We start from the raw sequence: 10,323 nt of genomic DNA, 5'->3' as shown, positions 1-10,323 counted from the left end.
TCGAACATGAAATCAGAAGAACATTTTGTTATTAGGACTTCAAACATTATATTCGTGGATTATTCTTGGATTTTTTTTGGGGGGAGGGATTTGATTCTTAAAACCGTAAGTTCATATTATTTTTCCTCATTTTTACAGAAGTTTCCAGGGAAATAAGTTATTATTGTATTTTTCAATGCTTGTTGTTTTCACTCTTTCTTGTGTAACTGTTTATTCGAGCCTAAACACGCGACATAAGAATATAGTTATTGGCGTTTAGCAGTTTCAGCCAGTACTTAATGATACTCACATATCTGCTTATTGTTCATAAAAAGGTTAACATCTAATATACACTTGGAATATTTTCTATGTACCCATCCCATATTGTCCACTTTTTAAAATCTCCAAATTTCACAGCCATAAGATAAATACATCTCCGTATGTAAAAGAAACATATTATTATAACTGTTTAGTTAAAAATCACGCGCTAAGTTTTATTAATATATAGAAATATATCCCATCTTATACAGTATATATGTAACTTATACAGTATACATGTAACTTATACAGTATACATGTAACTTATACAGTTTACATGTAACTTATCTAAGGATGCCCGTAGACCATCTGCTATTTCTGAACATGTCACCGTGTTATCAGCAAACAAAAAAAGATTGAAAGACCTTTCTTCTACAATGATACACGCCTCTATATTTAATTGTAAGGCAGTTTCTATATTATTTATAACAAAATAAAAAATTGATTTGGAGAGAGGCTTTACACATGACTGTGCTGAAGTGTAAATACATCTCATTATTGTTAACAAATTCCCAGGCAATTTATTTCTTTGTGCCATAGACTTGTCCTTTCCACATGAATGCTTTGTTTGCAATTAATATAAGTACAGAAAAGTGTTTCTTTTCACCGAGTAGCTTTTGAATAAAGCAACTTTTAATTTAATATATAAATTTAGCGTTGAAACCATGGTGTTGCATAGTCTTTTGTTAATTTGTGAGTATTTATGGGAAGAATTTAATTTCTCTAAAATATATTTGATCAGTGTCACCAGTTACATTTTCATAAGCAGTAAACCGTTTATGATTTATTGCATCACTGCATTTTATCGGCAGACAATACGTGTAAACTTCATTTTAAATCATCCCGATGAACAAGTAAATAATTCATGAGTAAGCGAAATTTCTATAACACTGTACCGAATACCCGAATTTCCAAATGTAAATGACTACATTCAACTCTAGCTGAATTAGTTTGGAGCCTTTCATTTTCTGTAATGTCTTTCTGTTTGCCATGCATTATGTTACGTGTATAGGCAAACATCTTAAATCTAGTTGTGTTGGTATTACAAATGCTAATCAGGTTTAAATTACTCTTTCAAGTGGTGTTATATGCCACTGTAGAGAGGAACGCATGCGCACTGAATTCTAAATGTAACATTTTTGCACACATCAAACAGTCGAGAACCACTCGATGACGAGCTGTTATCTGTCATTCAATGTCTTGTTATAGTGTTTGATCACGTTCGGTGCTTATCTCTTTATACGGGATAATCTTCATTTGTGGTTTGGGTTGACTATATTGATAGAACTGGCTTTGACCTACAACTAGATCTTGCAAGAATTCGGTACAATGTATAAGACCAAAGTTTTATTGGGCTCGTATCCCTTATTCAGCCACGTGCGACCTCTGACCTCTAATGACATATTGTTCTACAGCCCCGTTTTGACCTCCTTTTTAGATAATACATCAAACCCCACTCTTTATCGTAATTACCGTAAAATGTTCGTTCGTCGGTAGAAAATATATTTATATTTTAGAATGCTTTATAAAATTTGTTTTTAATGAATATATTGTGGGTTTCTTTTAACACAGAGATGGGACAGTAGGCTATAGTTTTAAAATTCTTTTATTTGACTTTTCTGATTGTACAACCCCAAATAGATGCCTGATAGAGCAGTAGGCACTTGTTATTTTTGTTGTTGTTGTTGTTGTTGTTTTTGTTGTTGTTGTTTGTTTTGTTTTTTCTTTTTCTTTTTAAACTGGGGTCCAATCAAAGTAACACGATATTAATCACCAGACCCAAACTAACTCCTAAATTCCCTAGGGTCAGTTTGGTGTAACTAAACATAAACGTTGACATTGAAACAAACGCTCAACCCACACAGCCCATACTTGACGGCTGTAAATGTATACTGGGTCGCACATCAACAGCCATACTAAAAACATGTATGGTTATAATCATTTCACAAAAGCATCTTGCCGCAATATGTATCACAAGTGAATCATTAAATGTAACAGCTAAAAATATTTTAATATAACCAAATCGATAATCATGCTGAATACGTCAGGCAGGATGCCATGAAAAACGAGATCATTTGCAATTGTTGAAAACAAAGAATAAAAGAGGACGAAAATCTGAAAAAGTAGACTGCTCTTGATCTTGATCTCACATGCTCCAACTGTTTAATAATAGTAATACTACCACTAATACTAATAACAATAAGAAGAACACCAATGATAACATCAAGAAGAAGAAGAAGAACAATAATAATAATAATAATAATAATAATAACAATATTAATAATAATGACAACAATAATAACAATAACAACACTAATAATAACAACAACAATACTAATAATAATAACATCAACACATATAATAACAACAACAGCAACACTAATAATATCAACAACAACAATACTAATAATAACAACAGCAACAATACTACTACTACTACTACTACTACTAATAATAATAATAATAATAACAATAATTTGAATCTGCCTTTAGAAGCTATTGACAAATCATAGTTTGTATGGAGAAAATCGAATTAGTCTGGTATAACATGATTCGTGAAAGAAATCAACTCATGACATTTATCTTCAAACATTCATGACAAAGTTTGTACAACAGTCTTTCCTTTTTACAGTATAAAGCATATATAATACATGTAGCTCTCTTTCTCCGACGAAATGACTTCACCCACCCACTTGAAATGCAAGGACGTTCTTCCATGCCAATTTAAACATGTATGGTGACACATGAAGTAACCGGTGAAGCACTGGTGTTTATTTAAATTAATACATTCGAAGTACTGTAATGTAGCGAACAACCTTTGTATTGAAAAACGAAAACACATTCATATAAACTTAACCGATTTCTGAAATTGTATGGGATGACATTGTATTTTAAGCAATTCTAAATGTGATAATGAAGCTATTAACGAATTAAAGAGACTCGTGTTCTCTCCAGGAGACAAGGAAGTCGTACATCAAGTTTAGGGAGACAGATGAGGGCGTCAGACCGATGCACTTAAAAGTACTTACTTGACTTTCAAGACATCAGCAGAGCGAGGAAAAATAGCGTTACAGGATTTCACAAAGAGAAAAAATATCAACAGAGACGTAAACTGACTATTGATTTAAAAAAAATTAGTTTTCTTAAACGTAGTGATCAAGATGAATTTCGTATCAAAATATACGTCAATGACAAAACCATCTTAAAGCACGGAGGCGGTAAACCGGGGTTCGCATTACATAGGAAAGGTACGTATGTCTAGGTTGGAGACACTCTACTGAAGTTTGTGTCATTATGAAAAATGAATGTGGCAAAGAACAATGACTGCTAACTGAAACTTGTAACTGCGCGTTGTTAATGTTGAATGAAGTCTTGTGTTTTAAATGAAAAGAAACTAAATTGGTAGCAAGATTAATGCCACCGCTTCAGTGATATTAGGCCTAAGCGCGTTGAGGAGTGAAAAGTGCAATTAGATTAATAGCTTGAATAGAAGATGAATTAAAAAGGAAAGTCCATGTATTGAGCGCTTCCATGCTTTCTTATGTTTCAAGAATGCACCGGAAGATGATGCAACCCATGCAACCCACTGCCTTGCTTTTTAGCTGAACCCTCTCATTGTACGTCTTTTCCGGTAACGATGATGCTCGCTGTACCAGATGACACCGTTATGTCTTCTGGCTGTATGCTATACCAGTCGGAAAACCCACCTTGACTGTGGACCACACAAGTGTCGTCTGCTGTAAATAATAAATTTTAATCCGATTTTCCACTCACCGTGAACATTGCTGAAATGATATTTCAACAAGACTTGCTAATCGGCTTGAGGTCGACGGTATTAGGTCCAATGAATAGCACATATATTCATGCTAGTGAGAACATCGGCCGGTCTTTCAATGTTGTAATAAAAAGAATCGTATTTTTAGACGTAAAACCGTTTCAATCTCGATGTCCTTTTGACAATACTGTCAAAGCCGATTTCATCAAAAACAGAGTCAAAGAGTGTATGGGGAAAACGTGCCAATGCGTCTGATACTAAAACACCTTTGGGCTTTGGCTAAATTAGGAATTATAGAAACTTTTAATCAGTGTTGGCAGCCTAGGTTATCTGCATTAACACTAGTTTATTTATTTGTATATCTTTGAGAGTGTTGTGAATTTTAATCAGATTTAATGCTATTTAATTTCAGAAACATGCGTTGTCATTCTCAGACCTTAGAGTATTTTGCCACAGATTTTCAATAGAAACTGGAAGACTGGTTAAATCACAAACCACTCCTTTATTCGAAAAAAAATGTTTTATGTTTAATATTTAGGGAAATGTGTTACATTCTTTTATACGATTTAACTTTTTTTCAAGAAAAATGTAAACCACCACCCACCCCCACCTAAAAATCCATTAGATTTGTCATTATACTTTTTGGTGTAAAAGGGACATTCTTTCTCAAGATTGCGCTTCTTAAGAAGGAAGTAATGTTGTCGTGAAAATAATTGAAATATTTTCTTCACGAAAAAAACCCCCCATTTAAATGAAGACTTTTACTTGACTATTTTTACGTAAAAATAAACGTTTTCCATTAAGACTCTTCGAAGAACCCACACAGCATGATGCGATAATGGTGCAATAAATTTTCAATGTTCAATGTTCGACCGAACCAATATCTTATATATTCGCTTATCAGTCGCTTTCAATTGCAAACAGTATACACCTAGATATGCAGCCGCATAATGAGCTGACAGATCAGGGTATCACTGGAACTAACGACATAGACCCTGATCTACCGGCGTATTACGATTTATGTTATTTGCAGTTGGATTTTACTAATAGGCTAGTAATACGGTAATTAGAACGAAGAAAGAAGCCGCCTGGGTCTAATACCCTGCACCATATCCGCCAAATCCAGCCTACACCCTGGATAGCTAGGGTATGTTTATTGATGCTCGCTTCAGTCTTTTTGTGCAAGCCACCAAGATCGATAAACTGGACAAGGAAGGTTATGACAGATTTGATACTAGATATGTATATAGAATCTGGTTAAGTAGCCATAATGACTGCAGAGGTGAAGTTTGGTAAATTTAAAAAAATTTCATGAAAAGTTGACTTTTGGTGAACATGCGTAATCATTATATAGAATGTATCTATTTCACAAAAGTGCCTTTACACGTTGATATGAACCATCCAAATATTTTTCTCCTTCAAACGTTTAATCTTTATGAAAAATGATAATTTCTCCTCCGCTCGTAGATTTAATTTTTCTTCATGCAAAGGTCAAACTTTTTTCTCATGAAAAGCCACTGTGTTAATCAGACATTAGCGATCCTTAGAATAATAATAATAATAATAATAATAACAATAATAATATTAATAACAATAATAATAATAATATTAATAATAACAATAATAATCACAATGAGAATAATCATGCTACCTCTATTACTAATGTTGCTGCTTCTGCTACTACAACTATTATTATTATTATTATTATTATTATTATTATCAAGAAAAGCAGAAATCTTTACAAAATGTTTACAAGGAAGCCTACTGAGTTAACAATTTGCTCGACCCTAGTTTAAACAGCGCTGGACGTAGAGATGTGGTTTAAAAGAGATCAGTGATATCACATTCCCAAACTAGGATTGAAAATGCTCTAGAGGTAATTGAGGAGAAATAATGTTTATCTCCCTCAGTCTGAAACGACCGTTTTGATTAAATATATGCGCCAGCTCGTGGATCGAACTATGATATTATCCAAAATTATTTACCTTCTTTGTATTTTTAAAGTAATTTTTACAACGACATTTTAGTATCAACATCTCGCTCCGATCTAAGAGTTGGTAGACTTCTACAGAAAGTTATAAATCCCCCAAAGTCCGTAGTTCCACTCTCAGATTTGGTAGTCCTTTATAAAAAGTTATCATCCTCGCCAGTCCGTATTTCCACTCTCTGATCTACGAGTTTGTAGTCTTCTGTGGAAAGTTATCAACCCCACAAGTCAATAGTTCCACGCTCAGATGCAGGAGTTGGTAGTTTTCTACAGACAGTTATCAACTGAACAAGTCAGAATTTCCAGCATTGCATTTTCGCACACATCAAAGAAGATGCAACATTTCAAAGAAACAAAAACAACAAAACCAACAACAACAACAACAAATCATGTCGTTCAACTGAATTAGTGTATATTACACACTGAAGTGATGCAATACAATCAAGTACGCATATTCCAGTGTGGATTTCCATTTTGGTAATTTGATTTTGTTGCCCTTTAGGTCAGAGACTCGTGTTATATGCTACATAACCTGCCTTTTTGTAGTGGTATGTTATACATACGTGTCTCTCTTGTCACAAGAATGTCCAGTTATGGAAAATATGCAGTCAACTTTGTTCCATTATGTCGTAGTAGATTGTCATACATGAAGGATTTCTGTTATTTGTTATGTTATTTATCAAGTATGTGCACACAAAACTTTATTTCTTCGTATGAAATAAACAGAACGCACTAGAGACTTACACAAAGTTTGATTTCTTCATATGTAATAATCACAAAGCACTAAACACTTACAATTTTTTTTTTGGTGAAACAACACGTACGTATTTTAACTTGTGTGAAATTGAAAATCATAACCTGTACATAAACAGGTGTTTTATGTTCTATGACTGATGACTTGCCCTTCACCTTTATAAAGTATGGAGAAAAGCTACACGATATACATTGACTTGTTATGCTTACAATATGACTTGTTATGCTTACAATATGACTTGTTATGCTTACAATATTAGCTGCAAATTTTAATTATAAGGATGACACATTTTCCACATCATGTTTTTCGGGGACATTTCAATGACTTTAACAAAATAGTTACTTAGTCCTTAAAAGAATTTTGAAAAGGAATGTACAAGCAAAGAAACAGACGTAGGAGCAGAGAGACCGTAAGCATATAAATGATTGCATGAATGAACGAACAAAGAAAGGAATGCACAAGAAAATATAAAAATGGGAGAATTGCGAAATATATTAATGCACAAACAAATGAGAACATACTCTGAGGATACATGAACTAACATTACAAGGTGTTACACTATAAGATAAAAAGCTTGTTGTTTTGTTTTTCAAAGAATGACGCATCTTTATCCACGAGGACATTTTAAGTAAGTGAAAGTGGAAATGAAATGCAGTTGTTAGGTCTGAATTGTATGAAGGATGGATATTTACTTTTGAATGAATGTTTAGTGTTCAAGACGTAATACAACAATTATCCGCTTTGCTGACTGCCCTCCGTTGAACGCAATAAGAATTTCAAACTAGCTGACGTTCAACAAATCTTATAATTAAATCCCATAATTGCAATACTTGAGGCATAAAACCAAGTCTTAATTTTATTTAACGTGGCACATGTGGTGTTTACTTTATTCGTGGGTCTCCTTGGTGCACATTCATATGAACAGATCATCGTAATTAAAATAATTCACATGTGATATTATGACTAGATATCTTGCTTAAAGATACCGTTGTTAACGTTAAAACTTTTTACGCTGTGATAAGTCGAGCATCATAATTTTATACGAAACAAAGCAAGCATTACTGTATACAATTTGAATTTAAGAACAGAAAGAATATAATCTGTATTTGGCATCAAAATCTCAGGCGACAAGGCTGGTGGAATATGAGGGCAACGTGGTACTTATATATGTTAGGTGACTGTGAGTAGAAAGAACACATACTGTCACCTAAGGTACAAACATATGTATGACAAAATGTGGTGAACATTACCATTGTATGATATAAAACACAACGTAAACAATACATTATAAGAAACAATTTTCGGTTACGTATTACATGTACAAGCATGTTGTTGTTGTTGTTGTAGGGTTTAACGCCATTTTTCAGCACAAGATAGGCTATACATGGCGGCCAGTATAACTGGTGGAGGAAGAACCCTGAAAAACCCAGGGAAGAGACCACCGACCCACGAGAAGCTACTGGCAGGCTTTCCCACGTACCCACGCTAGCCGAGCCTTGGACTCGAACACGCGTAGACAGAGGTGAGATGGCAGTGATCCGGAACGGTGAGCGCTTTAGACCACTCGGCCACTCGGAGCCCCTGTACAAGCATGAAAACACGTATGAACATAAGTACGTAACTCGCTAACATGGGTTCGAATCTCATTAGAAATAAAAAATGACCCATCCTGTATCATACAAAGCATCATTCATGCAAGGATTGACCTTTCCTTTCTGTCCGGTGTATACATGTAACTTTCTGTGGTAACCTCTATATACCTTGATTTCTGTCTGAATTCTGTCAGAATAATCATGGGAAACCATATAAATAACTGATAGTTCATTAATGGGTCACCTTGCGAGAGTGTCTGCTTGATTATGTTTCATCTCTTTCCTAGGGAGGTACGCTTAATAAAGAGGGTATTGGGATTAGTTCAGGCAAGGCGATGGGTACCGTAAGCCACGAACCTAGTTTATAATAATAATAATAATAATAATAATAATAATAATAATAATAATAACAATAATAATAATAATAACAATACTAATTTAGAGAGTTCTCTAATAACACCAAAAAAATTCGACTGGAGTATATTAAGAGTGGAAAGAAATAACCCACTCATTGCTTTGTTTTATGAGATGTTATTTAGCAAGGGCAATATGTCGACATACAGAGTTTGTCATTAAATCACATGGATACTATGTAACATCTATATGTCAGACTCAGTTTATGACAACGAGGTCTAGACCGGTCTAAATAAAAATCAAATAATAGTGCTGTAAAATTTATTTTATATAGATACCTGATGAATAAGGCCGCCATACCGTACCCCCAATCAAGCAAAGATGTGCGAGCGCAACAAGTATAAAATCTTCTCAAGGAAAAACAAACTGATTAAAAAAATAATAAAAAAAACCCCACACACACAGTCCCTCCCGGAACAATGACACTAAAACGATCACACACATACTTGTCAGGATAGAATAATGAAATATCTGACACGTTTATTGTACCTTTCAGAGTAAAATTAGCAAATGTACGCATCACATCATCATGAGCAGCCATCACTCCTTTTAATTCAGAAATTCGTGTTCATATATTTAAATTAGAAGGAAAACAAACCACTTAAGACGAAAATTGGATATAATGAAAAGAAATGATGAAAACGAGAAAACAGTCATGTAAATAGTTTAGATCATTATTTGTACCTAAATGATAACTGTATACATTTTTTTTTTAATAGAGGTTTTTTTCTTCTTTTACATTAATACCGGAGATATTTCATGGTGTGGTGAAAGAAAAATGTGGTATTTTAACTAGTGGTGAAATTACTTAAAAATTAATACAAGGACACCTGGTAACTAATTCACAGTGTTTGATGTATTTTATTCATACATGCCAAAATAGTCAGGTAGTAATAGTAATAATAATAATAATGGTGATATTAATGATATAATAATGACTACTACTACTACTACTAATATTACTTGAGAAAAAATGCGAATTAGAGAATTAGAGTGTTTATAAATACATGCATGCATACATACATACATACAGACATACATACATACATACATACATACATACATACATACATGATTAATTGAAGATAATGTGAATTAGAGAATTAGAGTCTGGTTTTACATACATGCATGCATGCATCCGTCCGTCCGTCCATCCATCCATCCATCCATACACTGAGGTAACTATATTGTATCATACATACACTGAGGTAACCGCAGTACCTGCATTTTCGTGAATTTCGGGAGCAATAATTGGCATTATCAATATCAGACCAAATGTATAAATTTGCATTATCTGTACTTTTGATTATCTGGATATACTACAGGAATACCTGCCACACAAACCAGACTTATCGGAGATATCTATATATTTCATTACTATTTTGCGCATTTCAATTGCCGTTTAATTTGCTTTGTCTCTTGTAACAGATACCTGCCACGAATTTCACTAACATTTCGGTAATGTATCGTTTACCATGGGAGAATGCTAACAGGACCGGTTACA

This window comes from Sinohyriopsis cumingii, chromosome 12 (genome assembly GCF_028554795.1).
Source record: "Sinohyriopsis cumingii isolate HCF-2022 chromosome 12, ASM2855479v2, whole genome shotgun sequence".
Lineage (NCBI taxonomy): Eukaryota > Metazoa > Mollusca > Bivalvia > Unionida > Unionidae > Sinohyriopsis > Sinohyriopsis cumingii.
The sequence above is the reverse complement of the archived record's forward strand: the minus strand, read 5'-3'. Positions refer to the sequence as shown.